Here is a 9,031-nt window from a genome sequence, read left to right as displayed (position 1 = left end):
CGTACGCCACCGTGCTGCCCGTCTAGCCCCGTCGCGCCGCCGTTTTGGCCACGGCCACGGCCGCCCGTGCACCACCGCGGCCTCGCCCCGCTTCACGCCTCGCCAGCGCCCCCGGGCGCCCTGTCGGGCGCCAGTGCCCGACCCGCCCCATTAGGCCCCTGGAGCCACTGGTGGTTGGGCCCCGCCCCGGGGCCAATGACAAGTGGGCCCCGCCCAGAGAACATTTTGATAAAAAAAATAAAAAAAAATATAAAATAAAAATAATTAGAAAATAATAATAATAAATAAATAAATCATGAAATTAATTAATTAACTTAATTATTTCTAATTAAATTAACCAATTAAAATTAATTAACCTAATGATTAATTAACTTAATTAACTACTGTTAATTAGCTAATTAATTAGTATGACAGTGGGGTCCACCCCCTTAATTAATTATGATTAGTTTTATTAATCTGTTAATTAAAATGTGTCACTGACCAGTGGGACCCACTGGTCAGGTTGACCAGTCAACTCTGTTGACTGCTGATGTCAGCATGACATCATGCTGACGTCATAAATCCATTTTTCGAATTAATTAAATAAATAAATAAATTCCAAAATTGTTAAAATCTTTTAAAAATCATATCTTTTAATCCGTAACTCGGATTAAAATTTTTTCAACATGAAAGTTGCTCAGAACGACGAGACGATTCCGGATACGCAGTCCGTTCGTCCGCCACACACCCCTAACCTATCGAACTCGCAACTTTTCTCCTCCGGTTCATCTGTCCGAAAACACGAAACACCGGGAATACTTTCCCGGATGATTCCCCCCTTAACCAGTACCACCTCATACCACGTTAGGGCACGCCTAGCATCGCTCCTTGGCATGTCATGCATCGATATGCATCTGTTTACTTGGTATTCATTGTTCTTCCCCCTCTTCTCTCCGGTAGACTACGAGACCGACGCTGCTGCTGCCCAGTTCATCTACGGAGTTGACGACCCCTCTCTCTTGCCAGAGCAACCAGGCAAGCCCCCCCCCTTGATCACCAGATATCGCCTATTCTACTCTATACTGCTTGCATTAGAGTAGTGTAGCATGTTACTGCTTTCCGTTGATCCTATTCTGATGCATAGCCTGACATTGTTGCTACACCTGTTGATACCTTACCTGCAATCCTAAATGCTTAGTATAGGATGCTAGTTTATCATCATTGGCCCTACATTCTTGTCAGTCTGCCTTGCTATACTATCGGGCCGTGATCACCTGGGAGGTGATCACGGGTATATACTATACATACATACATACTATACAGATGGTGACTAAAGTCGGGTCAGCTCGAAGAGTACCCGCGAGTGATTCACGGATTGGGGGCTGAAAGGACCTTTGTCCCGACGGCCCTCTGTGTGGATCTTTGTGGCGGAGCGACAGGGCAGGTTGAGACCGCCTAGGAGAGAGGTGGGCCTGGCCCTGGTCGGCGTCTGCGGTTGCTTCATAATAACACGCTTAACAAGATCTTGGTATTTGATCTGAGTCTGGCTACGAGCCTATACGCACTAACCATCTACGTGGGAGTAGTTATGGGTATCCCGACGTCGTGGTATCAGCCGAAGCACTTCAGACGTCAGCGACGGAGCGGCGCGCGCCGGATTGGAACGTAAGCCTGCTCTTGTATTAAGGGGGCTAGTTCTGCTTCCGGCCGCCCTCGCAACGTGCAGGTGTGCTATGGGCGATGGGCCCAGACCCCTGTGCGCTTAGGTTTAGACCGGCGTGCTGGCCTCTCTGTTTTGCCTAGGTGGGGCTGCGACGTGTTGATCTTCCGAGGCCGGACATGACCCAGGAAAGTGTGTCCGGCCAAATGGGATCGAGCGTGTTGGGTTATGTGGTGCACCCCTGCAGGGAAGTTAATCTATTCGAATAGCCGTGATCTTCGGTAACAGGACGACTTGGAGTTGTACCTTGACCTTATGACAACTAGAACCGGATACTTAATAAAACACACCCTTCCAAGTGCCAGATACAACCGGTGGTCGCTCTCCCTCAGGGATACGAGGGGAGGATCGCCGGGTAGGATATGCTATGCGATGCTACTTGGAGGACTTCGACCTACCCTCTTCTGCCTGTTGCAAGACGAAGGTGACCAGAAGCGTAGTCTTTGATAGGACTAGCTATCCCCCTCTTATTCTGGCATTCTGCAGTTCAGTCCACTGATATGGCCCTTTACACATGTACCCATGCATATGTAGTGTAGTTCCTTGCTTGCGAGTACTTTGGATGAGTACTCACGGTTGCTTTCTCCCCCCTTTTCCCCCTTTCTTTCGTTCTGGTTGTCGCGACCAGATACTGGAGTCCAGGAGCCAGACGCCACCGTCGACGACGACCCCTACTACACCGGAGGTGCCTACTACTATGTGCAGCCCGCTGGCGACGACCAGGAGTAGTTAGGAGGATCCCAGGCAGGAGGCCTGCGCCTCTTTCGATCTGTATCCCAGTTTGTGCTAGCCATCTTATGGCAACTTGTTTAACTTATGTCTGTACTCAGATATTGTTGCTTCCGCTGACTCGTCTATGATCGAGCACTTGTATTCGAGCCCTCGAGGCCCCTGGCTTGTATTATGATGCTTGTATGACTTATTTTATTTGTAGAGTTGTGTTGTGATATCTTCCCGTGAGTCCCTGATCTTGATCGTACACATTTGCGTGCATGATTAGTGTACGATTGAATCGGGGGCGTCACAAGTTGGTATCAGAGCCGACTGCCTGTAGGAATCCCCTTTCCAACTCCTTGGCCGAAGTCGAGTCTAGACGTTACAAAAACTTTTACTAACTTGGCTGTGAGCCTTACGGGCCCACGTCGCCATCGGGTGGTACTAGGATCTTTTACTCCTCAACCTTTACTCTGGGACTCTGAACTCTTTTCTACTCGGGTTAAACGAAATTACTAACTCTGACTTTAGGATCCCGTTACCACGTTCACCCCAAAGTTGGATAAGCCATAGTTATTTTGCAGGATAGCATTTTGAATAGTGCCCGTGTTGTCATTTGACTCCATTGAAACATCTTTGTTTTCAGATGGAACCCGCGAGGCAGGTCGTGCGCCACACTGCGGCCATTGGTGCCTCAGGATCACCTGCTGTGCTAGCTGATATGATGACCTATCTGGGTTATCGCTGGCACCCTGAGTACACCGTCTACGAGGAGTACCAGGACTTTAACCAGGAGCAGTACCGTGCCATCGTCCACCTCTACTCTCGGGAGTATGAGTCCACTACCGTGCTGCACACCGCTCATGGTGTTGGAGTGACCATCGTGATGGCAGTCCACGATGCGGCTCATGCTGCTCTGACACGTCTTCGTGGAGAGTATCAGGCATTGGACACTTCCCCTTTCAGGCACATTCCTATCGCATCTGACGTTGGTGCGGAGGGATACTACACTGCCGCCTACTCCACCGTCACCCGAGAGCCTTTCCACCATCAGCGCCTGGTCCTGCATGCTGATGGGCTGGACCGAGCTAACAGAGCTCTTCGCCACGAGTTGTACACCACTCGTCAGCACCTTTACAGGGCTCTGACGCGGTTGCACCCCTTTGTCCGGTCTGGACAGCTGCCGCGTTCTGCGATCTACCCAGCCAGGACCGTGATGCCCCACGGTGTCGGATGGCCAGAGGTGGGAGGCTACTCTCCCGCACTTGGTCCTCTTCTGCCACCTGAGCGTCGGGTTCTACACCAGAGTATCCGCGGCCCCCAGGCCACTGACGTGGAGGACTATCCGTTGCCTCACTACCAGCTGTCAGGTTACAGCTACCTTCACAGTACCTCCTGGGACTGATGTAGTCTTGCTCATTAGTCTTAGATGCACTCGCGAGCCTGCATGCCGCCTATGATGACTTAGTCTATGTACGGAACTCTGTGTACTGAACTCTATGTCCGACCCCTTTTGTAAGTTATGCCGACTATCTATGTGGTATCTGTCGTGCTCCTTTCATTATGCATGTTTCATCATGAATGACTCTTGTCTATGCAAATTTCTCAATACTGAACTACCCCTGTTATATATTAGCAGGATGGTTAGACCAGCTGGTCGTGGTCGTGGTGGCAACTTCCCACCACCGCCTGAGTACATGGCTGGTATGATCCAACAGCTTGAGATGAATCGCCAGTTCATGGAAAACATGATGGCTCAGTTTCCTCGCCCCAATATGAACCAGCATCCAAACACAACAACTCTGTAGGATTTCATACGCCTCAACCCAAGTGTGTACCGCAGCTCAACCCAGCCGCTGGATGCTGATGACTGGCTCCGTGACATCACCTATGAGATGGAGTCTGCTGATGTAGCCCCTGCCAGCTATGTCACTTTTGCTTCCTTCTTCCTGAAGGGACCCGCAGCTCAATGGTGGGACAGCCACAGGCGTACTCTGCCAGTTGGGACAATCATCTCCTGGCCAGACTTTCAGGCTGCCTTCCGTGCCCGCTTCATTCCTCAGGGAGTCATGGACCGGAAGAAGCGTGAGTTTCGCAACCTCACCCAAGGCAACAAGACTGTTGAAGCTTATCAGCGGGAGTTTCTGGACTTGTCTCGCTATGCTGAAGAGGACATTGCAACTGATGCACGTAGGCAGGAGAAGTTCCGTGACGGCCTTCAAGCTGACATCAAGCTCGCACTTCTAGTGCACGACTTTGCTGATTTCGCCACCTTGGTGAATAAGGCCATCAATGTTGAGACTGGTCTTCAAGAACACCATAGCTCTCAAAGGCGCAACCGTGACACGGGCTCATCTTTGGGCCCGCCCTCGCAGAAGCGTAAGATATGGATCCCAAACAGCATGTACCGTCCAAATGCACCAGCCCCAAGGCAGTCTTACGCTGCACCTCGTCTGCCTACTGCTCCAACTAGGCTGCCAAGGCTTCCAGCTCCGCCACCCCAAGCTCCTACTCCCACTCCCAATAATGGCCTGTGTTACAAGTGTGGTCAACCAGGTCACCGTGCTAGGGATTGCATTCAGAATCAGAATCAACTGGCCCTTCCAGCCGCTGGCCGTGGAAACAACCAGGCCCGCAACAACAATGCCAAGTCCTATGGCCGTGTTCATGCCAACCACATTGATCTGAATGAAGCTCAAGACCAGCCTGCTACTGTGATGGGTACACTCCTCGTAAATTCAGTACCAGCATCTGTTTTATTTGATACAGGAGCATCGCATTCATTCATGTCAGAAGATTTTGCATTCATGCATGGCATTAAAAGTGAAGACATGAACGCTTCTCTATTAGTGCACACCCCTGCGGGCCAATGTCGAACCTCCATGATTTGCAACGACGTCCCTGTAGAAATTGAAGGACTGGAATTCCTTGTCTCTCCCATCGTACTGAAGTCCTGTAGCATTGATCTCATTCTGGGAATGGATTGGTTAAAGGCGCATACCGCTTCTATCGTTTGCGCCATCAAGACCGTCCATCTGCTACACCCTTCTGATGAAATAATTAGCTACGATGCTCATCTGGTTCGGAATGCCGAGGCCAGACTTTATGCCTTAAACGCATTGAACGCTGCACCACTTGAGGGCATTGAAAACATTCCCGTCGTGCGTGAATTCCTAGACGTCTTTCCTGAAGAACTCCCAGGGATTCCCCCTGCTAGAGCTGTCGAATTCGTCATCGACTTGAAACCAGGCACCACTCCTATAGCCAAGCGACCCTACAAGATGCCGCCGCATGAACTCCTTGAGCTTAAGGAGGAAATCGATAAATCTCTTCGAAGTGGTTTCATTCGCCCAAGTTGCTCTCCTTGGGGAGCACCTTCTCTCTTTGTCAAGAAGAAAGATGGGACAAACCGATTGGTCCAAGACTACCGTCCTATAAACCAAGCTACCATTCAGAATAAGTATCCTCTTCCTCGGATCAATGATCTGTATGATCAATTGGCTGGATCATCAGTGTTCTCTAAACTCGACTTGAGGTTGGGTTACCACCAGATCCGTGTTCGTGAGGAAGATATCCCCAAGACCGCCTTTGTGACTCGTTATGGTTCATACGAGTACACCGTCATGTCTTTCGGCTTAACCAATGCTCCAGCCACCTTCTCTCGCCTGATGAACTATATATTCATGGATTACCTGGACAAGTTCGTCGTGGTTTATCTGGATGATATTCTGGTATTTTCCAAGAACGAAGAGGAACATGCTGAACATCTTCGCCTCGTGCTGGAAAAGCTACGAGAGCATCAACTTTATGCCAAGTTCTCCAAATGTGAATTCTGGCTTCCCGAAGTAACCTATCTCGGGCATGTCATCTCTAAGGATGGTATTGCCGTCAACCCTGAACGAGTTCAGGCTATTCTCGATTGGACTCCTCTGAAGAACGTTAAGCAAGTCAGAAGTTTTCTCGGTCTCGCCAGCTACTGCCGTCGATTCGTCGAGAACTTCTCCAAGATTGCCAGGCCTCTGACTAACCTATTGCATAAGGGCGTCAAGTTCCAGTGGACAGACAAATGTCAGGAAAGCTTCCAGGCACTCAAAGACAAGTTGACTTCTGCCCCAGTACTAGCTCCACCTGATACTAAGAAGGACTTCGTCATTTACTGCGACGCTTCCCGTCAAGGATTAGGCTGTGTCCTAATGCAAGAGCGCAAAGTGGTTGCTTATGCCTCTCGGCAATTACGCCCTCACGAAGAGAACTACCCAGTTCACGACCTCGAACTTGCTGCTGTCATTCATGCACTAAAACAGTGGCGACATTACCTACTCGGTAATCGTTGCGAGATCTTCACCGACCACCAAAGTCTGAAGTATCTGTTTACTCAGCCAGACCTGAACCTCCGTCAGCAGAGATGGATGGAGACTGTTGCAGACTTTGATTTGGGTATTTCCTATACCCCAGGCAAGGCTAATGTAATGGCTGATGCCTTGAGCCGCAAGTCTTACTGCAACCACCTCCAGGTTCACAAAGTTCAGCCCTCACTCGTTGAAGAATTCAGAAAGCTGAACCTCCATATTGTTCCTCCGGGTGCACTCGCTCCCCCTCCTCCGGAGTTCCGCAAGATGAATCTCCGTGTTGTTTCCCAGGGTTCCCTCTATACCCTGGCTGTTGAACCCGATCTCGTGGGCACCATAAAGACAATGCAGGGATTTGACTCTGAAGTCTACAAGATTAAGCAAGACCTCAAAGAAGGAAGTCCCTCATCCTTCACTATTGCTGATGATGGCGCCTTGTACTTCAAAGGCCGCCTAGTGGTGCCGTGTAAGAAGGAAAACCTGAATATGACTCAGGAGGTTATGAAAGAAGCTCATGATACGCCTCTATGTATCCACCCTGGTAGTACAAAGATGTACCAAGACATCCGCTAGAGATTCTGGTGGTCTAACATGAAGCAAGACATTGCTCGTTATGTTGCTGAATGTGACGTTTGCCGTCGTATCAAAGCAGAACATCAAAGGCCTGCTGGAACTCTGCAACCTATATCTATTCCTGAATGGAAATGGGACCATGTCGAGATGGACTTCGTTACTGGATTTCCCAAATCGCAAAAGGGTAATGATGCTATTCTTGTCGTCATTGACCGACTTTCTAAGGTTGCACATTTTCTGGCGGTCAAAGAAACGATCACTGCTAGTCAGCTTGCAACTCTCTACATGTCCAGAATTGTTTCGCTTCACGGTATTCCACTGGTTATCAGTTCAGACCGTGGCAGTTTATTCACTTCAAGATTCTGGGCAAGTTTCCAAGAAGCTATGGGCACTCATCTGTCTTTCAGCACTGCTTTTCATCCTCAGTCACAAGGGCAAGTTGAACGTGTCAATCAAGTTCTCGAAGACATGCTTCCAGCTTGTGTTATTTCCTTCGGCAAGAAATGGGAGGAATCTCTTCCGTATGCTGAGTTCTCTTATAATAATAGCTATCAGGCTAGTCTGAAGATGGCCCCCTTCGAAGTGTTATATGGACGAAAGTGCCGAACCCCTCTGAACTGGTCAGAAACTGGGGAACGTCCACTCTTTGGTCCGGATATTATCCAACATGCCGAAGAGCAAGTCCGCATTATTCGCGAGAATCTCAAGACTGCTCAGTCACGCCAGAAGAGTCAGTATGACCGTCATCATAAAGACATGGTCTATCAACCTGGCGAAAAGGCATATCTTCGCGTTACACCAATGAAGGGTGCTCACCGCTTCGGGATCAAGGGCAAGCTAGCTCCTCGCTATATTGGCCCATTCACTATTCTGGAAAGGCGTGGAAAGGTGGCATATCAACTGGAGCTTCCGTCGAACCTTTCTCAGGTTCACGATGTGTTCCACGTGTCACAACTTCGACGCTGCTTCAAGGACCCAATCCGAGCAGTGGACCATGAAGCGCTCGAATTGCAACAGGACCTCTCCCATAAAGAGCATCCGGTCCGCATTCTCGACCAAGCTGAACGCCGCACACGTCAGAAGGCGATCAAGTTCCTGAAGGTCCAGTGGTCGAATCACTCTGAAGACGAAGCCACCTGGGAACGCGAGGATCGTCTTCGTGATGAATACCCCGCACTGTTTCCTTCTACCTCCTAAAATCTCGGGACGAGATTTCTTGTAGTGGAGGAGATTTGTAACGCCCGGATAATCTTGCTACAGTAATCCCATGCTAATCATGGCACGTCATCCCGATTACTGTTGCTATCCTCGCAATAATTCGAAACCGTTCAAATTCAAAATTCAAATTGATGAAAACAATAAAAGTTTTCAAAATTTAAATCTAAAATGTCCGGGGGTTGTCAAATATTACAAAGGTAATTATGGTGAAGTAAACACATTTTTATAAAATGCATAAATATTTTAAATTGAGTAAAACAGAAAAGAAAATAAATTAAAAAAAAACAACAGACACCCCCCCCCGCTGGGCCAAGTGGCCCAGCTGGCCTCCGCCGCCCGAACGGGCCGGCCCAACCGGCCAAAGGCCCAGCCGGCCACCCCACTTAACCCCCTCGGTCCACTGACCGAAACCCTAACCCCCGCTGCTCCCCCGATCCCCCCCCACTCGTCCCACTCCTCCCTCTCGCCCTTCCCCGAT

The sequence above is a fragment of the Triticum dicoccoides genome, chromosome 7B, assembly GCF_002162155.2.
Source record: "Triticum dicoccoides isolate Atlit2015 ecotype Zavitan chromosome 7B, WEW_v2.0, whole genome shotgun sequence".
NCBI classification, from domain to species: domain Eukaryota; kingdom Viridiplantae; phylum Streptophyta; class Magnoliopsida; order Poales; family Poaceae; genus Triticum; species Triticum dicoccoides.
This window is presented reverse-complemented; position numbering follows the sequence as displayed.